At 37.3% G+C, this 27708-nt stretch overlaps 1 protein-coding gene across 3 annotated transcripts in view; it reads right to left on the reverse strand.

Moving 5' to 3' along the window:
- The window catches only part of HS6ST3 (heparan sulfate 6-O-sulfotransferase 3), a 613593-nt gene that overhangs the window by 91743 nt on the left and 494142 nt on the right, over positions 1-27708 (reverse strand). The gene's annotated exons all lie outside the window — the stretch shown is intronic.

The following is a 27708-nucleotide window of genomic DNA, read 5'->3' on the forward strand; positions in this document are numbered from 1 at the left end:
CAGAGTTTGTTCTCTAAGATGTTTCTGGACTGCTAATGATTAGCACCTCAAAACTTAGAGTCACTGATGCCTCATCTGAAAAAAATACCCATTAGCAGAAGCTACACTGGTGTGTGTGTGAATGAAGGAAAACAAATTTCTCCAGACACCATGTCCAGGCGAGAGAATCAAATGGCGGGTATGCTGTCACTTGATCATTCTCTGCGTTAATGCTGCTTCAGGCATTGCTCATTTCAGTTTTTGCATTAGCAAATAATCTTATTAAAAAGATGGCTATGATAATACTGATTGATGGAGAGAAAACATGCCTGGGTTAAAATACTCATAATTTATAATCAACTGTGCTTTAACAATGTAAAAATGCCATTTAAAATGCTGTGTATATTTAATCTATTTCTGAGGGAGCAATTACATTTATATGAAATTCTAATGATTTGCATATACTGCTCATCAAAGACTTCTCCATTTTAACTTCAGTCCCCTCCTTTTTAACAAATAGTTACTTTAATCTATAAGAACTGCATTCTTGAATACTCAATGATTATTAAATGTCAGTGTCTGGATAATAAAGGTGGGTCCGATGTAGGAGCAATTATAGTTTTACCATTTCTCATTGCTAGACATCTTTGAGCAATCTATTTTAGAACACTGACCTAGGAAAAGAGTCTATAACCAAGCTGGGAGAAAACAGTCTTTCTTTTTGCTTTGCAGCAATAGTGCAGAGTATTTCCTTCATCCAGCAAATATTGGTGAGTGCCTACTGTGTGTTAGGCAATGTGCCAGAGACTGCAGGGTATATGCTGAAATGACAGATTGGTCCCTGTTCTGAAGCTTGTGGTCTAAGGGAAGCAGCCAGATCATAAATAAATAAGGGGGCTGGATTTTTATTTCAAGTCAGTGAGAAGTCCCTGCAAGGTGTTAGCAATGGAGTGACAGGATCTGATTTGCACTTTGAAAAGGTAAAATCTGGCTGTTCTGTAGGCGGTGAACTGGAGGAGGGCTGAGTTGAAACAGGGAGACATAAAGTCTATTGCATTGATCCAGGTGCAAGGCACTGAGGTGGCAGAGGGTGGATCGGAGGTATTCTTGAAAAAGTGGCAATGGGACTTGCTATTGTTTGGACATGGAGGTGAAAGAGGAAGCCAATCACAGGTTTCTTCTAAATTTCTGGCTTGAGTAATGCGTTGAGGGAACCATTTTCTGAGATTAAGGAAAGGGGGCAGGAAAATATCCAGAATCCGTCATAGGCTAAGAATTTTCCTAAGGACTGATTTACATTATCTATGAAGTCACGAAACCTCATACAGTTAAATATTATCATCCCCATATCACTGATGAAGAGACTGAGGCTGAAAGGAGTTATATAACTCGCTTGAGGCCATTTATCTAACGAGTAATAAAGTCAGAATTCAACCTTATTCTGGCTTCTAAACTCAAACTCTCTTTCTTCTGTCACTCTTGATATGATTTAAAAGGACTTTTTAAAATTATGTCCTTCTCTTAATGTCTTATGATAATCGGCATTGGTCTTACTGTAAATATGGCTTGATTAAAAGATATCTCAAATCCTAATAGAATTTAGTAGGCCTATAAGGGCATCTTTAAAACTAATTAATATTAAACTTGCTATAGAATATATATAGTATTTGGATACTGTTCTTGCTTATTGTCTATATCAGCACTGTGTAAAGATAGTGTCTAAATTATCAAGAGACATGTAGTACCCTTAAATATTTAAAAGGGCTACAGAAAGCAGTTAAAAGCTGTTTTAACAAGTATGCGACAAAAAATATTTTTATTTTTTTGGTAGGGTTGGAGAGAACCAAACACACTGAATAAAGGAAACGGCTGGCCTGGTGACATAATTTAGTTCTACTAATGTTTATCTAGTGCTTATTATGTGCAAGGCAGTCTAGTAGATTCTGAAACACTAATCACAAAATTAATTTAAAGTGACTACTGGGTAGGCGCAATATCTGCAGGATTGGAAAATAGCTGGCAAATCTTCCAAAAACAAAACAAAACCAAAAAAAACGAACGATGTAAAAGGGCAATGTGTTGAACTGCAAGAAGATGACCAGAAGGGAACCACAGAAATGAATGTCAACTTCAGTTTGAGGTACAACTTTATAAACAATCTGGAATAAGATGTACATTAATGAAATTTTCAATGATACTAAATAGAGAATTGTCAAGCACACCAGTGAAAACAGAGATATAATAGTATGTGTAAAGGCTTATAATAGCAAGAAATAAAGGCATTTAAATCAGAAAAGATTTAACTGCATGAAATTCCACATTAAAAACCACCATATTCTACAAAAATAATAAAGATTCAAAAAAATAAACTAATGCTAATTAGTTGAGCATGTACCTGAGGTGAGAGAAACCAGTAAAACAATAAAATCCAAAGAGACCAAGGTGTTATATAGAGAGAAAATGGAGAGGAAGTTGAATAACCAATTGCTAACCAAATGGATTAGAAATATTTTGTGATGCTATGCAGGTTCTGCTCCATCTCCTTGTTTTTTATATAGTTTGGGTGCAGAATAGCCCATGCCTTCTCTCTATGTCTTTGAAGACAGAGCCTCTTTTTGCATCCATATCAGCTGAGATGATGCAAGAATTGCACTGCTCTTTTTTAAGTCAGCGAAGGTTCTGTGCTCAAAGCACTCCTGTAGGTTGGGATTCCAGCCCTGAGGGAGCATTCTACTTATCACTCTAGTGGAGAAATGCTCTCCACACACCCACACCCATCATGGGCACTGTTATTAACCACTGAACCTAGAAACCCTTTCTTTCTCTCTCTCAGATACACTAATTATATTATCTAAGTTTGTCCCTGGATTAGACAATGAAAGGAGAATTCAGACCCTGATCTTCAAGCACCCTCTGTGCATTCTCACGTGATTCACAGTGCTTGGTGAGGCATGTATTACTCACCTAAAGATAAAAACTCAACATTTCTTATTAAACACATATCTGCTCTTTTGTTCTCTCTCTTTCTTACCTACACCGAATAAAGGAGATAATTTCCATTACAACTACCACTCTGTTTTATAGTTTGGTTGTAAGTTGGATAGTATAAAACACTGTTGTTTTCTCCTTTAAGCAGAACTAGCTTTTATTTAGCAACAGCTATAAGTCAGGCTTTTTGTACACATTAGCTCTTGCATGTCCCACACAAGACATAAAGATCACCAACACCATTTTTAGAAAGCATTTCTTTGAACAGATCCAGAAGAAAAATTGTGGCTCTTCCTTGAACGTGATTATTTTTTATGTATGGGACCAGGAATGGATGATTTAAATCATGATTATGGGAAGGTTCTATGTTCACTGGGTTCCCAGATAAAGCTTGTCAACATTTGAGCTCATCATACTATGAAAATGGTTAAAAAATGAAGATGAGGTCAGTGACTCTATAACACTGAAAAGGATTCACTATTATATTCATATTCAGTGTAGTGCAACATCTAGAAAAATACTCAAGCATTCGGGAGAAGATAATGTTAAATACTAAAAAAGAACATTTTCTATATAAATATTTAAAGCATTTCCTGAGTTATGTTTAATCTCAATTATAGAGTATCTCTCTGTTTTACCTATATTTTAGGAACACACAATGATGCCATGCCATGGAAATTTCCCTCAGCTTGAAGACATGAATCCTGAGTTGCAGACATGGGTTTGATACAAATTAGGTAAATGAATACAATATTGGGCTCCTAAATTTTTTTCAGTAATATTTATTGAACACCAACTGGAAGTAATCTTTCCTACTTCTGAACTTACATAATACAAGCATATATTGTTTATTTATTTTTCCTTCCTACTTTAGTTTACTAATTTATTCAACAAGTATTTAGTGAGCTGGTACATTTTGCTAGGCTGTGTGCTAGATGAGCATTGTCCTTGCCTTCAAGAAGTTTACAATGAGTGAAAGAGACAGGGGAAAAAAATAAAACAAACAAACAAACAAAAAAAAAACAGTTACAGTCAGTATAACTGGAGTTATGGTGAAGACAATACACATAAGGAAACTATTCAAGAACAAGGAAAGAAACATCCTAAAAGATGAGAGGGAACATTACTTGGCTTCTCACTCAGTGCTGGGTTCTGGTGCCTGTTCCCATTAGGCAAACTAGTAATCTCAGAATCACAGGCTATTGAATAAAGTACTATTTTCTGATCCCACCTAAAACAATTTAGCTGCAAGTCTTAAAGAATCTATTTCCAAGTAACTTAACTGCATCCAGATAGAAAGTTTAAGAATATTGACAGAAATATAAAATATTCAGCATCCAACAAAGTAAAAATGACAATGCCTGGAAGCCACTCAAAAATTAACAGGCATGCAAGGAGTGAGAAAATGCCACCCATAATGAGGAGAAAAACCAATCAAGATAGATCCAATATGGATCTAGACATTAAAATTAGTAGACAGGATACCAAAACAATTACTATAACTGTATTGAACATGTTCAAAAACTTAAGTACAGACATTTAAAATATATCAATGACCCAAAATGAACTTCTAGACATGCAAACAACAATTTACTGGGTGGGCTTAACTACAGATGAAAAAATATACTGGATGGGGTTAACCACAGATTAAAAATTGCAGAAGAAAGGATTAGTAAATCACCAGATATAGCAATAGAAATCATCCAAAGGAAACAAAGAGAGAAAGACTATATTTATTCATTTTTAATGAAATGAATAGAGTGAGCTATAGAACAATTAAAGAGGCCTTTAATTTTTACATATACTTTAGTATATGTAATTATAATGACTCAAGGAAATTTTTACATATACTTTAGTATATGTAATTATAATGACTCAAGGAAAAGATAGGAGAGGGGAAACAAAATATATTTAAAGAAATATTAGCTGAAATTTTCAACAGAGATCCAAGAAGCTCAAGGAATATCAAACAAAAAGCAAAACAAAACAAAAACAGAAACAACAACAGAAAAGAAACGTACACCAAACCATTCCAAATCAAATTGCTCAAAATAAGTGATAAAAAGGAAATCTTAAAAGCAGTCAGAGAAAAAAAACCCACATAAAACATACAGAGGGAAATAAAACAATGACCATAGATTTCTCTTTGGAAACAATGCACATGAGAATCCAATGGAGTCATGAACTTAATGTGCTGTGGGAAAAATAAAAAACTTACAACAATGAAAATATCTTTCAAAAATAAAAGTAAACTATTCTTTCAATCACACTAAAGGTGAAGTAATTTTTCACCAGCAGACCCTCACTGCAAGAAATGTTAAAGGAAGTCTTCCAGGCACAAGAAAAATGACACTAGAGGACAATATAGATCGATGCACAGGAATTAAGAATAACATTGTCTTTATTCCCAGGTGACATTATTGTCAATGTAGAAAATCCGCTGGATTTTCTAATGGATCCAATGGAACCTACAAGAAAATTTGCAAGAATAACTGAGTTTATCTAGGTTACATGATAAAAGGTAATATCCAGATAGTCATTGCTATCCATATATTAACAAACACTGAGGATTTGAAATTTTACAACAGTACATTTACAATAATATCAAAAATATAAAATACTTGCGCATAAATCTGACTAAAATTGTGCAAGACCAGTACACTGAAAACTGCCAAATATTTATGAGAGAAATTGAATGGAAAGTTATACAGTGTTCATGGACAGGAAGAATCACTACTGTTAAGATTTTGATTCTCCCCCAATTGATCTTTAGATTTAAAACAAGTCCAGTAAAAATCCCAGAAGGCCTTATTATAGAAATTTTAAAGTTGTTCTAAAATTCACATGGAAGTGTAATGGCCCTAGAAAAGCCAAACAACATCTGAAAAAAAGAAAAATATTGAAAGATTAACATTACCTGAACTAAAGGCTTATTATATAAAGCTACAATAATTAGGACAGGGAGATACTGGTATAAAGATAGAAAAATATATCAATAGAACAAAATAAAGAATTCAGAAATCTTTCCCTCTCTCCCATTACACACACACACACACACACACACACACACACACACACACACACAGGAAATTCAGTGGAGAAAGAATTGCTTTACCAACAAATGGTTCTAGAATAATTGGATATTCCTCTGACATCAAAATAAATTTTATCCACATCTTGTATCTGTATAGAAATTAACTTGAAATGAATCGTAATCCTAAATGTAAAACCTTAAACTCAAAAACTAATAGGAAAAAATGATAGAAGAAAACCTTATGGCCATAGGTTAGGAATGATTTCATAAATGGGACACCAAAATCACATCAATGAAAGATACTAAATTTTACTCAAAAATTTTAAAATCTGCTCTTTAAGATACTGCTAAGAGAATTAAAAGACAAGCCAAATACTGACAAAAAGTCTTAACAAACCCCATATCTGACAAAGAATTTGTATCCAAAATATATAAAGAATTCATAAAACTCAATAGTAAGAAAATAAATAACAATTAAAAATTGGCAACAGATTTGAAGAGATTCTTTATTAAGGGAGTTATATGAATGGCAAATAAGCACATGAAAAGATATTCGACATCATTAGCCATTAGAGAAATGCAAATTAAAACCACAATCAGATACCACTGTATATCTATTAGATACTATACATCCTCAGTACCAAAAGTTGGGGCCAGTGTGGAGTATGTGGAACTCTCATACACTACTGGTTGGGACATAAAGTGGTACAGCTGCTGTACGAGACATTCTGGCAGTTTCTGAAAAAGTTAAACACATGCATACTATATGATCCAGTCACGGCTTTCCCAGTTATTTACTCGAGAGAAATAAAAACAAATGTTCATTCAGGGCTTGCATAAAATGTTCCTAGCAGCTTTATTTATAAAATCCCCAAACTGGAAACAACCAAATTGTCTACCAATAGGTGAACAGATAAATAAATTATGGTTTATCTATACAATAAACTACTGCTCAGCAATAAAAAAATGAATAAACTATTGATGCACACAAAATATGGATGAATCTCAAAATAATTACGCTCACTGAACAAAGCCAGGCCCCCAAAAAGAGTATGTATTATACGATTTCATTTGTATAACAGTCTCAAAAATGAAAACTAATCTATAGTACAGAAAGCAGATCAGCATTTGCCTAGATGAGGGTGCGAGGGGGGAGCCAATGGAAGGAATTACAAAGGAGCATGAGGAAACTGGGGATAATGGATAATGGTCATTCTCCTGATTGTGGTGATTGTTTCATGCTGCGTACATATGCAAAAAGTTATCCAACAATACACTTTAAATATGTGTAGTTTATGGTATGACCGGTATGTCTCAATAATGTTGCTTAAAAAGTTATAGGTATACCCCAAACCCCTACCTTACACCACTTCTCTTGCTGCTTCCACATATATCATCACTATCAAAGTTGATAAGTATCCACTCAACGCATTTTTTTCCTACATGTTTCTGTACCCACACAATATATACTACTGTTGTGTATGTTTTAAGTATATATAAGTGGTCATGGTATAATGTGCACATGACTTTTTATTGGCTTTAATCTCTCCAGTGTGCTGTGAAGGACGTATGATCTTCACTTCTGAAGCTGTACTGCCTTCTGGGAAGAAGCCAATTTAATCCCAAGAGGGGAATAAAACAATGATGAGCAACCTTTTTCGAAAGTGGAAGACTTAAGACTAAACATAAAGAAAGATGTGATGAAGAAATTGGGAGTGAGGAGGTAAAAAGAAAGCCTAATAAAATATTTCACAAGGAAACATCAAAAGAGCTCTAGAATTATAAAATAGGAATTAAAGGAATTTAAGATGAGACCATTAAAAAGATCTTTAAGGGGCTGTAGGAAGTGAAAGTAGGATAAAACAAATGTCATGGAAAAAGACTTACATAACAAACTGCTGGTTAAACCAAGATCATGATGAAGGGTCAAGAGAAAGAAGGCACTGCCAGGTCAGTGTATGGGGAGGAGGCCGCCGCAGGTGGCTGCCAATGCACGATAGGAATTAACCAGAAGCCCAAACTGGAAGGTTCAGAACTGTAAAGAGCGTTTATGGGTGCTGATAAAAAGTGGGTTTTGAGGACAGCACAAGAGCAGCAATATTTATTGAAAGTTTTATCAATTAGAGTTAAGTTCAGCTATAAGTATCAAATAAAAATGGCTTAAGAAGATGGGCTTTGGCTTCTCTCTTGCGTAAATGGAATCAAGAAGATGGCAATGCAGGGCCGGAAGGTCAGCTCCAAAAGTAGCAAAGAGCTGCCCAGGTGTCCTCTGCTCATTATGCCACCAACCCGAGGGTGGAGCCCTTCATCATGGTCCAGGGATGTCTGCGAGAGCACCCTGTGGGGACTTCAGGGTAGAGGAAGGAACAAAGGGGAAAGAAGGAACAAGGGTACACACCCACTGTTTCCTCAGGTTTCCTGGAAGCTGTCACTAGCACTCCTGCTTCCATTTCATTGGCTACAATTTTGTGTCATGGACATACCCAGCTTCAAAGAAGTCTGGGAGATGTAGTCATCATTTATAGTGGCCACGCATCAGCTAAAATTAAGCTCCTATCATTAAGCAAGGAGAACAAAGACACTGGGTAAAAAATTGGCAGTCTTTGCCACAAACTCCTTTAGGCTAAGCACTATGTATCTAGTAATATTTATCTTATAGGGTTTATGTGATAGCTTACATATATATATAACTCTACATGCACAATATATAATATATATTAGTAAATATATAATATACATATATTATATAATATAGATAATGATATATTATATATAACATATCATATAATATATAATATATACAATATATAATATATAGTATATAATATATAACATATAACATATAATATATATTATATATATATAAAAGTTCTCACATAAACTCCAAGATAATAAAGATAAATATCATTATTTTCACTTTAGAGGTGAATAAAAAGAGGTAACAAAAGTCCAAGTAAATTACAGAAAGTCACAGGATTAAAATTTAGATATGTCTGGCTCCAATTGTCTATGTCTAGCACATATTATTTTCAGTGTTAAAAAAGGGAAATTTAGGAGTTCTGATCTGGGGGAAAGATTCTTGAGAAGAGCATAAATGTGAATGCAAAAAAGGAGGTAGGAGACCCAAGCAAAATTATTAAAATTTTGTTAGAAGCACAGGACAGCATGTTCATGATTTTGTGTTTGTTTTTTAAGTAAGAAATTGATAAGTGATGTTTATGGAGCATTTTTGGCTTTTGTTAGTGATAACCTGAGTTTTAAAATGTATTTTGTATAGTTTCGCAATCCCTTACATAAATGCTAAACACCCAATCTCTAAGAACCAAATTTTTCCCTAAATCATTAATTGGCAAAACTTAATTTAAACTGATGTAAGACTCTTCATATTTCTTATTTAACTTATTTTCTGTGACAATAACTTTTCTGTAGCAATATTAATGCGCTTCATTACAAGGACTTCTGCACGGCCCTTGGACGCTATGTAATATACCGCATACGAGGAGTACAATATTACCCTTAAGAGTCTGAATTTGTTTTCACTTCACATGATAATCTCAAGATCCATCCATGTTGTCTCAAATGGCAGTATTTCATGGAAGGAGAACTGTCTCTGAGTGGTGAACACACAATGTAATATATAAATGATATATTATACAACTGTACACTTGAAACCTATGTAATTTTACTAACCAATGTCACCCCAATAAATTTAATAAAAATGTTTAAAAATCTGAAACTTTTTATTTAAGAAATACATCTGGCCCTAAGTGTTCAGATAAAGTAATGTAGACTATATAAAAATCTTTTTACTATTGAAAATCAAATAAGGTAGTATCTATGAAAGTACATGGGGATGACTTGAGAAATTCATAAATGTGTAATATATTATTATTAGTCTATGCCATATTGGCTCATTTTCCTTTCACTCAGTAAATCAATACCTGAGATGTGCTTTCTTCCATAAAAAGAATGTGTCTATAAATTCACCCATAATATAAATTTCTAAGACATTATTATTAGATAAATATTGTGATTCATGCTAATATTCTAATTAGCTTGGCTATCTTTGGTTGTAGAAAAATCTTTCTCAGAGACAACACTTTATGCGTGGTTAATCCCTGAAGACCCCTGACTGGAACACAAATCATCCACAGAGTCAAATATGAGGCCATTATGTAGATAAAGATATAAAAACGCTCTGTTTTGTTCTAAAATAATATGTCTAAGCACCTGGCACTCAGATTACATGCACCATAAAAACACCTTGTTCTTCAATAAGAGGAATTATCATTATACTTGGTATATAGGCAACCAACGTGAAAGGGTTTTGAAGAATTTAAAACTTTGTTGCAGAGACTGCTTGTTAATTCATAGTTTCTAGATCTCCACTCTCTGCTCACCATGTGTCATTCTAGAAATTGTATGATTTTTCTTCAGTTCCTGCAGTGGTTATCAAATCATAGTCTTTCATTGAGCTGTTACAAAGATATGCAATGAACAGAGAACAGGAAGATGTGCTAATGTGAATTGTTCTTTTAATGACACTCTTACATATGCAATATGAATGACATAAAACACTATTTCCTAAGTGAGCAGCAAATTTCAAAATACTACAAGCCACATGTATGTCATCATCTGGGGAGCCAGAGGCCCATCAAGATATGAGGATTATAAACAAAGGCAGAAAATCCTTATTTCCATATTGCTTTTCATCAATAGAAGAAATTTCCTTTCACAATACATGCTGCCTTTTTACCATTTCAGGACGAAGATAAAAGCAATGGATGGTGTAATAGCAACAAAACAGGGTATCAGTGGATTAATCGGTGATGATTTCGGTATCTAACCTGTTATGTTAGCTCACCGAAAAGTAAATTAGAACCTAGACAACCACTAGCATATCACTAAAAGGGTCTCTCTTGGTTCACTTTTCTCCTGACGCCCACAAACTTGGAGGCAAAAGAAAGCTAGTACAAACCTAAGGACAGTGGAATGGATGCACGCCTCTCCAGGCATGAATGCCCTGGGTGCTCTCAGGGATAGCCTCAGACTAAGCAGAAGCAGACTGGATGGTTCCTCTCTCCTTTCTGTATTTCATTACACCTATGATATGCAAGTTGTTATGAGTTACACAAAAGGGAGGAAGATAACCATGGCCTTGGGGAGATTATCTTCTACTTATCTGAGATAAAAGTAGAAGAAAACAAATTCTATAGAAGTCAGTACACATGAGTGACAACTGGGCCTTCAACCAATATACACTATAAGTGTTAACAGGAGAAGGAGATTATTTGGGACTCTCCAGAATACGGGTGACTTCTTTGATCACTGTCTCCAGTATCCAGGTGACCTAACAAGAAAAACAGGTAGAAGCAGGAGTAGGGAAAAACAGGTGAGCCAGAACCCATGGGTTGGCATCTGGGGTCCCAAAGACACACGCCTCCAATTTGCTAGCACCTTGCCAGCCAGGGTAAGAGAATGCCTCCTGAAGTCCAGGAAGAAATGTGGCTGTGTGGGAAGGTGTGAAGGTGTGAGGTCTTCAGCAGATAGGAGAGAAGGAAGAGACAGAGATAGTTGGTACTAGGGAGACTTGGTTCTCAAGGCAGTCAAGAGTGTGTGTGGATTCTTGTGGTGGGCTTAACTCAAAGAATCTCTAGGACTACTCTGTGGAAGGGAGATTCACAGTTCTAGGTAATGCCATAGATGCTAAATTATTTAACTCCATTTTCTTTAGTCCTGCAAGCAAGAGTACCATAAACCTGTAGAAAGACTGATTCACCGAAAAAGCCAAGTGCAGAACATATAATGTAAAACAGTAATTATGCTGGCAATTACTCATTTGAAAGTCTAAGCAAGCTGGCTTTAATAAACCACAAACCACATATCACCAATACTCTGCTTTTTATTACAAAAAAATAGCACTTTCAAGCTTGTAATTGCTTTATAGACCTAGAAATAGAATGTTGATGAGATTATTTCCACAGGGTTCAACTATTTATGAAAATTCTAATAATTTTAAAAGTCAAAACACAAACATTAAAAAAAGACTGATAAAATAAAACAGTCTCTGTTGCTTTTACTGTTGTCTTTAAACCAAGAATAAATATTGCTCTCACATTTCTGGCTTCTTCAAATGGGAGCTTCTTATTTGCTATTTCAGAGAAAACATTTCATAGAGAAATTTGGATGGTAATTTGGATAGGCTATTTCTAAAGAACAAGTTTCTTTATAAAGGTGCACCTTTACTAAAGCTTTTTACTAAAAAGCTTCATTTTTTTAAAGAAAGATATTGTACCTGGGAGGAGAGAAGGGGGTAAAAATGAAAGAGAAACAAGAGACAGAGATGGCTGACGAATAAAGCAGAAACACTACCCACAAGGACGAAGGCAGGCATTTACCAAACATCTTTCTCCATTTGGGGTGTTATAACAAAGTACCATAGACTGGGTGGTTTATAAGCAACATAAATTGATTTCTGACTGATTGGAGACTAAGTTTCAGATCAGGAAACCAGCATTGTCGGATCTGGTGAGAGCCCTCTTCCAGGTTTCAGACTGCTGACTTCTCATGGTATTCTCACATGGCAGAAAGCAGACAGACAGGAAGCAAGCTCTCTGTGACTCTTGTAAGGGCACTAATCCCATTTGTGAGGGTTCCATCCTCCTGACCTCGTCTAACCCTAATTACCTCCCAAAGGCCCCACCTCTTAATACCATCACATTGGGGGTTTCAGTATTGGAATATTGGAGGGGGCACATCCAGTCCACAACACCAAATCTAACATCATTCTTTCATATGTTCATTCATTCATTCTCTCATTAAACAAATGAACAAAAAATTAGGGCCTCTTCTGTGCCCAGCATTATTTTCTGGAAGTTATATCAGTAGTTCAATTGTTTTTCAAATTAAATCTCATATTATAGCTCCCAATGTAAAACAGATTAAAGAGGTATTTTATGAAGGTAGGTAGGTGTATGTCCTAAATTTAAGTTTATAATCTATATTTTGTATACTAAATCACCAAACTATATGGCTATTTTTATGAAGCCCCAAATTTAAAATTGGTAGTTACAGAAGTCAGCATCCAATTTATTTTTGCCCCTTCTTTTTTTGTCGTTAGTTGCATAATATAGAAAAAAAAATTCTCGATTCATGCCAAAAAGGAGTCACAGTAGGTAATAGTTCCTTAACAGCATGAAAGCATGTCTTGTAATTTCAGGGTACTCTTCACTTTCAGGGTACTCTTCAAAAGAGGTGGAAGAAAAACTTTGATCTGATGTCTCCACAAAAATGATTTAACTTGCATTTATTTATAGATTCAATAATCTGCTGCTAGAGATATCGTGGTGAGAAACTATCTTTGTCACCCTTGCCAAATTTAAATCTGGCAGGGGAGACAGACATTAAACAAAATGAATTACACAAATTATTATTTAATAATCATTGTAATAAGTGCTACAGAGTGCTATGTGAGTGTGTACCTGGGATGCTGACCCAGACTGGGGATTCAGGATTGGATGATTGGTTGGGTGTGGAAGGCTGGGAAGGGGGAAGTGCCAAGAACAACTGAGAGGGGCCTGAGACAGGGAATCCTGCATAGAGTGGGTTACTATCACTTTTTTTGCAAAGCAGTGGAGTCATATGTTTTGATCTTAGAAGTATTAAAACTTGGATATCATGCCTCTGAGTATATTTTATTATATTTTTAATTTACAGCTAAATGATGTTAAAACATGAAATTTGCCCCACATATGTAGACCCTCAAGTACTTCTTTGGTATCTTACTGCCACCTTCCCATCAGAGACGTTCTTGGGGACACACACCAGGGTTAAGTCCAAGTTCACCACTGTAGCTTGAGGCAGGTTCTGTCTCATTTCTGAGCGTTGATTTTCCCACCCGTGAAATGAAAGCAATAAGGGCTACCTCATGGAGTTGTGAGGAATAAATAAAATGAAATATGAAAGGCAAATTGCTAAGTACTTCGTAACTGATAGCCATGTAATACATGTTACATTTCCATTGCCGTATCTCGTTTTACTTTATCCCTCTGCAAAACAGGAATGAGGACACCCACTTGCCAGGGTTGGCCTGAGGATTAAGTGCCATATGCAAGCGTGTAGAATGTAGTGTACTCTCAACAAATAGTAGGCAGACACAAAAACTGGTAAAAGCATGAGAACTGTGGTACTTCACACTTACTTGGGACCAGACACTTTATTCTTCCTAGAACCTGCTTCCTTTGGGAGCATAATCTCTCAATTACAGAAGAGCTAATGTGCTTCCATTTTGCCTACCTAAACACCATTCCCCCGTATGCATTGTTGGATATTTGCTTCATGCAAGTGGACGGTAGAATCATATGGTCTGCCACAAGTGTTCCCAGGACATTTGGTCCTGTCCAAAATGTTCACAGAGACACCTGGTTCATGACAAAATGTCCTTGGTACTTGGCCCTGTCCAAAACATCCATGGAGACATTTGGTCTATGCCAAAATGTACTTGATCATGCGCCATCACCAGCTAAGCTACCAAGGCGAGAAGAGTTATCATTGGGAAGACAACCACAACACAATTATTAAACCAATAAAACATGATAGTATTTTTATGTCTTAGTCCTATAAACTAAAGTATAAATAAGCCTTATGGGTTATTTGAACCCTGGGATGTTTTCTAAGTGTGATGGTTTTCACAGGACCAAATTATCAAGGACCATTTGGCGTAGACCAAATGTCTTTTGTAGATGTGTTGGACAGGACCAAATATCAAGGACCTTTTTGTGGAGACCAAATGTCTGTGTGGATATTTTGGACAGGACTAAATGTCCACTAATTGAGTGCCCCTACTCTATAAAACTGTACTTTCTCTTACTTTCTTGACTATGTTTTTTAGATTTATGGATTCAAAAACTGAGTGAAGTACATTGCTCCTGGATATTTATCCAAATTACTCCTGGATATTTATCCAAATTATTCCTGGATATTTACCGACAACCCAGGCATAAAGGACTAGACATTCTCGTGCTGCCCAATTTCCCTGTAATTTCCCACTTCAGACTTTGGATTTGCCTCCGGACCTAAAGTTCAGGCTCAGTTGGATTGAGGAAAGCAACACCAGGTGTTCTTCCATTACAGTCTGGTGTTAGTTCACTGCCTTTGTGGCTAACATTTGCCCTTCTTCTTGGCCCACTTACCCACACCAATGAAGGCATCAAGAGCATTTGTTATCTTTACCCATGTTTTTCTTTTCCTTTTTACTCTACTTTTACTGTATTCTGTCTTTGAAAAGTCTGAACCACACTGTGTCCTTTTTGGAACAAGAACAGAAATAAAATGGCATAGAGATAGGCATATATTTAGGTAGATGGATGGCTAGATAGATGCTAGACAGACAGATGATAGATTAGGTAGGTAGGTAGGTAGGTAGGTAGGTAGCTGATAGCTAGCTAGCTAGCTAGATACATAGATAGATAGATATTAAGGAAGGAAGGTGATAAAGATGTGGATAGAATTCTAGAGATGCCCCGACCCCTGAGATTCTCCTACCTTGGTAATTCAATCAAGCACTAATCTAGGTGTTGCATTAAGGGATTTTGTAGATGTAATCAAAGCCCAGGTGGGCTTGACCTAACTACTGCAGCTTTTCAAAGCAGAGAGCTTTCTTCAGCTTGCAACAGAAGTCATAGGTTTAAAGTCTGAAGATAGAGTGGGTCACATGAGCAGAAATATAGGTGGCAATAAGAGCAGAGAGTAATACCTAGGTGACAACCAGCAATTGGGCCTCATTCCTAAAAACACTGCAGACAGAATTCTGTGGACCTTCTGAGTGAGCTTGGAAGCAGATTCTCAGAGCCTCTAGACAACAACCCAGCCCAACTAACAGCTTGATTTTGGTTTTTGAGACCCCAAGTAGAGAACCCAGACTTCTGACTTACAGATATAAGTTAAATTTGTGGTAATTTGTAATGAAGTAACATACAACTAGTACAAACAGACAGATATCACTGCCAGCATTTTGCATTAATTAAAATATTAGAGAGTTGAAATTATCCAGTGACATGTCACAGGAAAACTAGTTGGTGATAAGTTTAGACCAAGTATATACCCTCTTGGTTATTACTAGAGACAAAATTTATGTTGCACACTTGGTTGTTATGTCTTCCAAAAAGATTTCAACCCCAGTTTAATATACACTCAAAGATTCAAAAAATCATTTTAACGTGTCATTTAACAGTGATGGATCTGGCTTTCAAGTAGTTTCTTTTTCCTAGGCTTTAGACTCAGATATTTCAGTTCTCTCTCCAGATTCATTCCTACTTAAAAAAATCTTTCCTAATCATATCATCCCCTCAAATGGAATACTTATTAGTATGAGACATTTGAACAATTCGAAGAAATAATAACAGCAGTTAATTCAAGAAATAAAGGCAATTAAAATTTCCAGAAAAAGCAATTATGAAAAAAGAAAGAACACCAAGATTCACTGCTTGGATCTGTTTCAGACCACATCAAATAATCACAAAAATACAAATATTCCTTATTGATTTTGATCTTTTAGAATTAGCTCAGAGACAAAGTACAGAAGATTTAATTACGATTATGGAACAGAATGTGGATGTCATCAATCTGAATAATATAAAAATACAAAAGAAAACATCTCAGAGGTGGAAGGGGAGGAATGTGGTAAGAGGAAACCAAGAAAGGACAGGAGCAAGAAATGCTACCTATAATTGTTGGAAGAAGCAATTAAGATTTAAGTGTAGCATGTTTCTTAAAACTCAATATGAACCAATAAAGGAACTAAACATCTTAATATAACTGTGTTTCAAAATTGTGGAGGAAAGGTAGGAAGTGGTATAAGTAAATACAATTATTAATTTTCATTATGGTAAATAGATAATATTTCAATTAGTAGTATTTTCAACTTAACTAGAGATAGTGCAGTAACTGCTAGAAGAAACAGCTAACGGTGGTTAATAATGGTTGCCTCTGAGAAGTGATACAAGGAATGGAAAGAAGTCAGGAAGGGAACTATTATGTGGTGTTTCTTATTTTAAAATAGAAATCTGGGAGGAGGGTGGTAGATGAGGGTAAAGGGATGAAATATATGGTGATGGAAGGAGAACTGACTCTGGGTGGTGAACACACAATGTGATATACAGATGATGTATTACAGAATTGTACACCTGAAACCAATGTAACTTTACTAACAATTGTCACCCCCAAAAACTTGAATTGAAAAAAAAATTAGAAATCTTTCAAGAATTCAAAAAATAGGTAACATGATAACTAATAAATATCCAAGTACTCCCAGCTTTGCCATATTTAGTATTTTTCCATATTTGCTCCAGAATTTTTTTCTAATTTAAAAATGTTTTAAAATTTTTAGTTAAGAAAAAGTAAAATTACAATTGAAGAACCCAATGTACCTCTCTCATCCAACATTACCCTCCCTCCACAGAGTTAAAGACTAGCTTGAGATTGGTGTTTCATTCCCTTGAATGTTTTGCTTTTCCCTTCACACGTATAAATCCATGGCATACATGGTATTATTTTGCACGTTTCCAAATTTTAAATTACCAGTTTGTCAATTTTTCCTTCCACATTATTTTTTTTTTTTTTTGAGATTTATCCATGTTGACAGATTTAGCTCCACTCCATTCGGAATGCTTGTTTGTTTTTGCTAGTTAGTATATTTAGCAAAATGCTATTTGCATTTTATGACTACTCTACAATTTATTTATTCATCCTTCCATTAGTGGGCAATAGGACTGTTTCCAAATCTTCACTGTTATAAACAATCATGAATATCCTTGTGTATTGATACTTGTGTACTGATACACATGGGTGAAGGTCCTTTGAGGCTATGTAGTGAGTTGCTAGAGAGTAGAGAGTAGAGAATACACACCTTCCACATTATTACATCTTGCCAAATCAATCCATCTAAAGTAGCAGTGCATATGAAAATTCCTAGCAGCAGCACGAGTGTTCCTGTTGCTTCACAATCTTTCCAAGTCTCGGCATTCCCAAACATTTTAATTTTGCATACGTGATGAGGTAAAATGACACTGCTTTACTTCCTTCTGTCTTGGCCTGGTCATTGGTAAGGCAGAGCACGTTTTCATGTTTGTCAGACATTTGGGTTTCCTCCTTTGTGATTATTCTACTCAGACCCTTTACTCACTTTTCACTCCTGTTGTTTGTTTTTGCTTGGTAATATGTAGAAGTTATCTATAAACTCGGGATAGTAATCCTTTATTGTAATGTACATTACAAATGTCTTTTTCAAGAGTGTCTTTCACTTGGTTTATCGTGTATTTTATATAGATACTATTCATTTTTAATATAGCCTAATTTATCTATCTTTGCCTTTTAAAGTTGGTGGGATTTTGTACCTTAATAAATGTCTCCCTACACAGAAGTCAAAACACATTCTGTGATATTTTCTATTAAAAGTTTTAAGTTTTTCATTTTCAGATTTAATTCTTTAATCTACATAGAAGGTATCTGGGGCCCAGTGTAAGGTAAGGGTCTAATGGTGTCCTTGTGGATAACCAATTATCCTGGCCCCACTTACTTACTGCCTCATCCATTCTTTCCGCAGTGGTTTATATGCTATCCCGGTCATACCAAGCTTCCATACATGTGAAGGAGGTATCTAGGCTCTTGATTTTGTTCCAGTAATCATTATGTTTCATCACCAGGTCTCTTGAAAAATTGATTTTAACTATATATGTATATTAACTTCAAAATAATAAATATAATAAAAATAGAAATCAAATCAATTTTTACTCTAAAGATAAAGAATTTTCCTTTTCCTTTTTTTTTTTTTCTTTTTTTTCTTTTTAAGTGCTTTCAATAAAACCATGTCTGGCTGCTTCTACCAAAGCACCACTCAAAGTAAATTACTTTTACAGTCACAACATTGTTGAATGCACATGCTTTGAAAAATATATTTTATTTAAAACATTGGGTAAATTTCTCAGTAGCCTAATCCTCTCCCTTGGTATAAAATAAATTTCATATATGGGAGGTGTTCACAATCTATTCTTGGAGAGGAGTTACAAACGGGCTCTAATGCATCTTCTGGAGCCATTAAGCCTTGCCAGGTAAATAATGTGTGTTTTAAACATCCCTGAATCTATATTTACAGTCATATGATAAACGGTAATGGCTCCAAAGAGAAATGTTAAGATCTAATGGACATTTAAAACAGCACCTCAATATGTATTTATGCAAGGGATCCAAAGAGACTAAAAAGCAGTTTAGTTCTATTTGATCAATGGCGATCAATGGTTTTGAAAGATGTAGAGTATTTAGAGTCTATATTTAAAATTCCTATAACACGAAGGCCTACAAGCTGATGGTTATAAATGCTTCTTTGTAGCTTGAGACAGATGTGGAATTTTGAAAATATCCCATTAACATCACATAAAAACAGGCCAAGAAAATTTAGCACAGAAAAAGATGACATTTCACAACAGTAAAGTTGTGGTACCAAACGAGGAAAGCGGGTACATCCTTTTTATATCCTCAAATGGATTTTCATTTTATGTTACTCAGCAAGAGTCATTTCGAAGACAATTCCTTCTGAAAATAAGCTTTGAAGCTTTACTGTTTTTAAAAATCTCATTTGATTTAGTTTGTACAGGCCTTGGTTTCTATTACTGTTCTCTTCTCCTTTTAGAATCACTTACATTTCCACTGTATTGTTTGAATGAAATAATTGAATCATACCTACTGAATGCTTGAAATGCACCGGGTGTGTTGGGGAGGGAGAGGATGGCACAGACCTAGAGGTTTTATCAAATTCTTAGAAGGCCTTTATTGGTTAAAGAATGTTAGGAAACTGTGGGGGACATTTGGAAGCTACCCAATAATTGCTTCTGAACATGTAGAATGGGGTCACCTTCATTGATTTGGATGGTAAGTCAACACGTCTTACTTTGGAAAAATGGCTATTTGACATTCCCACAGCATTAAGGTGAAGTCCTGGTGGCTAGTTCTTTCTCACACTCTCTAGCCACATAACACCACCCCTCAAAACTAACCCTGGAATAATAGGGACTGTATGTTGTTACTTGGATGAGCCTGATATCTCATTGAGTTCGGCATACAGACTTCCAATCTAACAGTCTATCACCATGAAACTCAAATTCCATAGCCCCAAATCACCCAAGGCTGCATAATCCATCAATTTCCTGTTCTATTGATGTCCTAAGTTCTCACAAGGCTGTCACATCATGAAGTATCAACAGATACTGGTGTCAAGAAAGATGAATTTGTATCTCTTAGTGCTCATTAGTGTTCATGCCCTAAAACTGTGTTTAATTCTCTCTACTATTCACCTCAGTTAGAATCAGTTCAATGTAGCCATTTTTTATGAATCTAGGCAACACAATACCCAATCTGTGGGTCACTGACTGAAGTGAAGAAAAATCAGGACCAGTTAATGCAATAGATAATAAATGAAATCAGACTACTCCTGACTTATGTATCTTTGGATAAATATACCATATTAGAGTAAAGCATCTGGTATCCAAGAAAACTAGAGTTCTACACAATTTGTGTATTTTATATTCTACTGAGGCAGAGAATCATGAGAAGAAATCTTAACTTCACAGATAGAATACTAACTGATCTACCCAATCTACTGCAATGATATTTGATATCATTCTTTATATAGAGCTACCAGAGTTTTCATAAAAGAATTCAGGTTGATCACAACCTAGGTTATAAAATCACAAGATAGGAATATAAATAAACATGGAACCATAAAGAATAACCCACAGAGAGAGTGTGACACAAAATATATTGGGAGAAACAAGGAAAGTCTGGAAAGAGACACTCAATGAAACATAAACAGAAAATATGTGGGAAGACAGTCCCTGAAAAAATTCTATGGATCCACAGATGTTTAATTGATGCTTAGGATGGTGGCTTACTAAGGAGTCATCCTTAGAAGTTAGGAGAAAAAAATGTATGTATGCAAAGTAGAAACCAAAAGGTTCATAAAAGGACATGAACTGACAAAAGCTGGAGAGAATAAAGATAGGATAGGCAAAGATGACGACCATATTGTCATCAATTCTCATATTCTATTTTCACAGAGAGATTTATTTAGCAAATGTATATATTTATCACAATCAAATTGACTCATTTCACTGTTAAAATGTTTCTATCTTATTATTAGTTTATTACCATATATTACTTTATTAATAAATTATACATCTATTAGGAAAGTATGCATTCTGCATCATTAAAGTACCTAGTTTAATGGACTTTGAAGTCCTTTCCCACTTAAGTATCTGACTGCTATTGTTCTGGCTGGCTCTGAGAAGTTGGGAGAGTGGGTCATTTCAGCTGGGCTGTTAGGGGATAGAGGCTGAAGTCTGGCAACGGGGGGTGGGGAGACAGGTCAGGCTGAGGTCACTGGCCAGTGCAGGTAAAGGTCTAAGAAAGTCTAAGAAAGAAAGTGTGAAACCCAGGTTGCTCACCTCCCTTTGGACTGGGCAGTTTACTCACAAGGCAGGTTTGGATGTAGGACAAACTTAGGACAAAAGGTAAATTTTTGTTGGTGAGACAAACGAAATACCCATCAAGCTCTGGGATCATTGGGAAGTCTGAGAGAAATGTGCTACTCTGATACCAGCACGGTTCATCCCAGGTCCAACTGGCTAAGTTTTCTCCTGTCTCATCTTCAACAACAGGGACCTTTTATTTAGGCTTGGCCGCCCAGGACAGAGGGAGATTTATTTAGCTTCCATCCAGAGTTCTCCATGAGGCCCTCACCACCAATAGGGAAGCATTTCTCTGCACACAGAGAACTTCCTGTGCCTCGTCAGGGGTCTGTCTGCTTAGATTTATGAGGGGCGGTTGCTTGGGAGACAGCGCCTGCTAGGATGTGAAGTGTAACATGGGTCTCACCGTAGTGGGGTCTGTCTGCTTCTCTTCTGTGCCTGGTTCTTAGTAGGTGTTTAATAAACACTGGTTGGATAGCATACGAAAGAATGAATTATCTGCCTAATCTGTATATTTATGTGCAGAGAGAATTCCACTGTCATTTGCATTCACCCAAGAAAGGCCAAGGCCTGATGTAGCCCAATTTTATCACTTTGGTCTCTGGGAATAGAAGCAGTCAGCTCAGGGTGGGCTGAGCTTAGGAAGCCTTGCTGATGAGTGCAGCTTTTGGGGGTGACCCAGAGCCAGCAGCCTTCAGGCTGAACTCTGCTGAGTCAGGCCCCCAAATGAGTGTGACCAGTTCAGACTGGCTCCTGCACTGTTTTAATATCTACATTTATTATTAGACAACATTGCTTAATACTTTGTCTTATTTCCTTGGCAGTCTTTTTAGCCATTTTCCAAATCTTGAATTGTACATTTAGTAGGCTAAGTTAATATAGCAGAAAGATTAGAATAATAGTCATTGCAATAGACTTTAATACCACCAAATGGTTATTTTCTATGCACTAGAATTGTTTCAGCTGCCTTACCTACCTTACCTCTCCAAGTAACTGAGATGCAGTATATAGTTGCAGTTAAGGATGAGGATTGTAGACTCAGGTTTAAATACAGCTGTGCCACTTAGAGCCCTTTACATTATAATTTATTTTCTTTACATCTTCTTCAAGTCACAAAATGGTTAAGATAATAAGGAAGACAGAGTTTTCTATTTCAGTTTACCACTTCACATAGATATTAAAATTAAAGAGTATTTTAAAATGGTTCACCTTGAGTAACCTATTTTATGTTTATTGATTGCTGACTGTCTTAGCTCAGGCTGCTATGACAAAGTACCAAAAGCCAGATCACTTAAACAATAAACTTTTTTTTTTTTTTTACAGGCTGGGAGCTGGATGTCTGAGATCAGGGTGCCCCACGGTCAGGTTTGATGAGGACCCCCTTCCTATGATACAGACAGCCACCTTCTTGGGGAATCATTTTTCCTGTCTCTTCTTGTAAGGGCGCTATCCTATTCTCCGAGTTCCACTTTCACGAAATAATTACTTCCCAAAGGCCTCGCCTCCAAATACCATCACAGTGCAGATTAGGGCTTCAACATATGGATTTGGGGGCGAACACATTTAGTCCACGGCACTTACCCAGGGACAAAGATGAATAAGACACAATTCCTACACTGAAAGAAACTGTAGTCATGTGTGGTGTGTTTGTGTGCATGACTGTGAGAAAAAGAAAAAGTAAAAGAGAAACAGATAGATTGGGAAGGAGGGAGAGAGAGAGAGAGACAGAGAGATTTCTTTTTTCTCCTATCCTTTCTTCCACCCTATGAAAAGCTAAACAGCATCTACTTTGTGACACTGGCTTTCCATTTCCTTGTCCCTCTCCTCTTTGATAGGCTTATCATTCTGCATCTTCTCCCTAATTCACCGCTCTAAAGAAGTGCTCCACAGAGGAGTTGAAGAGAACAGTCCCATTTCTCTAACTCAGTTGGTATGGTCTGCCCAGGATCCCAGAGTTCCTCACCACTGGTCTATTCTTCTCCTGGAGACACAGATCTCTCTGCAAAGAGTCCGGCTCCAGGCTGTGTATCAGGGATGCTTGGATAAATAAAAGTTTGACCTACGTGTATGGAAAGGGCATGGGCCAGATGAGGCAGGGGAAGAGAGAGCATAATAGTATTGGCAATGAGGAAATAAGTAAGGGATATGTTAAGCAAATCGAATATTACTGATATCACGCATCAACATTTTTCTGACCTTCCTCAATGAAACAGTTACCCTGACAGAGGTGAGGGAAAGAGATGGGTGCGTTCTCAAATTGGACTGTCCATGCCTTGGAAAGTCAGAATATTATTATTGAAAATGCCCTGTTACATGCTATGAATACAAAGTCCAGACTTTCATATGTTCACATGTTTTTCAGAAACCTAATCCAAAGTCATTAGCTGTGCTCAGATAATTATGGGGGGAAAAAGTAAAGTGGCTTCTAAATGCAATGTTTATTCATTTTCCACCACAATACTGTGAAATAGCACACATGTAAACAAAGAGTCCTGGAATGATTTCTGGATGCTGTTTTCTGGAACTCATGACATCAGCACTTAGTGTTTTCTGCAGGATGACTGAAAGGTTCATAAATCCAATATCCCTAGGAGTTATTTCATTAGATTTCTTATCTTTCAAGCCCATCTGGAACGCCCTTATTCCTTTGCAACTCTCATTGACTGACTGCTGATTATGCCATCAACACACATTGCTAACTCCAGTTCTTCATTTACATCATTAATGGTCAGCAGAGGACCTGCGATGGTTCACTATTAATTTCTTTTCATTCGGAGGACTGACATTGAATACTTTTTCTTTGTTTTTCACTGCAGGCTTAGCTTGGCTCTGTATGGGGAAAAGAGTGACATAAATGAACCCTGGATCCTTCCTACATTGTTCCTACATGGACATGAGCCCTGGGATTGTCAGGGCAGCTCTGCATGAGCTGAACACAGGGTGCAAAGAAGAAAATATTCAGTGTCTGGCTCCCACTGCACATATGTAAAAAGCCAAAAGGAGGCACAGCCAACATGGACCACGGCCGCAGTCCACACCTACCTGGGCTCAGTTCTCCAGTGTTGGTCCTTGGGCTCAGGCATGGCCGGATGCACCGCAATGTGCCGGGGAGGCTTGAAAATGCAGACCCATGGGCTCCACCTCTAGAGTTACGATACAGTAGATCTGAAGGGGAGCTCAGGAATCTTTTCTTTTTTTTTTTTAAGGTACTCAGGTGATTCTACTGCAAAGCCAAGTTTGAAAACTGCTGTTATGGAAAGCTTTCAACATCTTTCCACTGCTCAGAAAAGGCAAGAGTTGGAATGCAAAAGATTACTTGTTGGTACAGCCAGACTACTCAGTTCTGTAAGCATTTTGAGCAGGTTAATTTTAATGTCCCTCTAACCTAACAGTCTTTAAATACTGTGACTTTTTCTTTTCTTTTCTTTTTTTAACATTTATATATGGGAGAGGCAGACTGTTATATAGGGGATACCAGGAGATGGGTTGTTAGGGACAGTGGTCAGCCTTATGTTCCTTATCTTGAGACATTCAGCCCTGGTCCCAAACTCATAGCCCCTGCACCCCCCAGCAAAACAAAAGTCCTGCAATTAAATGAGCCCACTGTCCTGAGAAGAAATTTACTTCATCATTACTTGTTACCAAAGCCTGCCTATTGAGGGCCTCAGTACCACCCAATATAACTCAGCACCTACATTTACATGGTACCTTCCCTGGTTAATGTAAGATTTTCTTTCCTTCCTTCCTTCCTTCCTTCCTTCCTTCCTTCCTTCCTTCCTTCCTTCCTTCCTTCCTTCCTTCCTTCCTTCCCTTGCTCACTCACTCCCTTTCACTGTTCTTATGTGCACCTTTAATAAGTGGAGTTGTTGAATCTTGCTCCATATGGCTCTGTTTCCAAACGGGTGACAACTTCGGGGGGTGGGAGAACTTTGTGGTTTTCCATCCAGACCACGTACCTTGGGTCCTCATGCTAGAGGCAGAGCCAGGCTGGCCAGTGTCCTGCTCCAGCTCCTGGCGAGGTCTCCGCAGGTCCTCCCACCTCAGTCTTAGCTCGTCACCCGCCTGCTGCATCCACTGGCTGACAGCCATGTAGGACAGCTCTGCCGGTAGAGCAGCTCCCACTGGGCCTCAGGGTCCTCAGCACTCCCGGAGGGGCCTGGACAGTTTTCTGGGGCCAGGGCAGTGCAGATCAGGTCCCCAGCGAGTGTCCCCCACACGTCCTTCAGAATCTGCTCCATCATGGGGGGCATCACACAGGTGGGCACCATCACTGGCTTCTTGGCCTTGGAGCCACCCCTGCTCTGCCCTTCAGCTTCCTGCTCCACCCCGCCTCAGTTTCCCCAATGAAGCACCTAGTGCCACGTCTGCCTTATCTAGGCGCATGCCCAGGGCTATGGCTATGATTTGTCCCTGCTGTTACATTTCCAGTGATGTTGTTTTCAGCTTTCAGAGATTTTTTTTCATGCCTCTTTGTTTGGAGACCCAGGTTACTAACAGCTCTGCCTACTCTTCAGTCCATTTGCAGTATAACACACGACCCCAAACACATCTTCCAGGGACTCCCTGCTCATTTTTGCCCCCAAAGATCCTGAGCAAAGAAAAGCATGCTCATTTCCTTTTTGCTTGTTGGGGACAAACATACTTAAAGAAGTGGTTTTCCTTACTTGTAACGAGTTAAAAAGACAACTTGAGATTGCATTTTGCGGAAAATGATGCAAGGAAAGTAACCAACGGATTAGTCCAAAAGAAAAAAATTCCTAGATGAGCCTGGGCTTGGAAAACTCCTGTACTGAAAAGTAGAGAACTAGCCAGATATCTAGAAGGAGCAACAGAAGAAAAGCAGGTGAGGGCCAGTGAGAAGTGTCTGCCACTGTCACCTTCCTTTGCATGGAATAAGCAAGAGTTTAACGATGAGACCGATGGCTGGAGATTCGATGAGACCACCATCACTCATGGAGGTGTGCAGAGCACCTGTGGAGGGGACAGACAGATGACTAAGTGAATTGCTGGAGATCCATCTCCAGGCTGCTTTTGTGCCTGCCTATTAGATTTCTCCTGCACTGCAGGCAAGGGCTTGCTTTGGGGGAAAAAAATGCACAAAGCAGCTCCCTGAGGATGGAAGGCATAGGCTTACATTGTAAGCCACCCACCTCCCACTTTCACGAGGGGAACCATGGAAAGGCCATCAACATCTGGGTGCGAGGGAGGAACACTGAGAGGCTGGGATGACCAGGTAAGTTCCAGTATCTTTTGATAGGACCCCTATATAATTTCTGATTTCAGACACTCTCAGGAAGGAAAATATGCTAAAATGTACAGTATTCCAGAAAAGACATCACCTGGAAGAATCTGAGGAAAACTCACATTGATAGAAGAGTTCATCTAAATAATTATTTTGACTACTTTTACCTTTCTAAAAGTTATTCTGGGAGAATTGGGTAAAGGGTGCCAAATGTATGGTGACAAAAGAAGAATTGACTTTGGGTGGCAAACGAATTGCATTATATAGATGACGTATTATGTAATTGTACACTTGAAACCTGTATAATTTTACTAAGCAGTGTCACACCAATAAATTTAATTTCTAAAAAAGTGATTCCTAGGTTGTTTGTTCACAGGCAATTTTAAAAGTCCTAAGAAGTTAGGGGAAAAGAAGAGATGGATTGGTGGAGCACAGAGCTTTTTTAGAGCAGTGAAGCATTTCTATATGATATAATAATTGTGGACACATGTCATTTGTCTGAACTCAGAATGTGCAACACCAAGAATGAATCCTAATGTAATCCATCGGTTTTGGGTGATAAGGGCGTGTCAGTGTAGGCTCATCAGTAGCAATGAATGTTCCACTCCGGTGGGGGACGTCGATAATGGGGCAGGCTATGAATGTGTGGGGGCTGGGAGTATGTGGGAAATCGCTGTACTTTCTGATCAATTTTGCTATGAACATAAAATTGCTCTAAAAAATAAAGTCTATTTTTTAAAAAATACCTAGTAGAGACTTTTTTTTAAAACAAAATTATTTGCTTAAACAGGTTCTGAAAAGAGGCCAGAGAGCACTCCATGGGATCTCAGGCAACTAGGACCCTTAACAGCTCTCTTCCCGTCCCTGATAGAGACCTCAGGTTGCCTGTAAAGCTAGTTGCAGGTTCAGATAATTAGGAACTTGGGGGAATATCTTGCTGTTCTAGT

Source organism: Rhinolophus sinicus, chromosome 16, assembly GCF_057876585.1.
Source record: "Rhinolophus sinicus isolate RSI-liver-muscle chromosome 16, RSI-T2T, whole genome shotgun sequence".
NCBI lineage: Eukaryota > Metazoa > Chordata > Mammalia > Chiroptera > Rhinolophidae > Rhinolophus > Rhinolophus sinicus.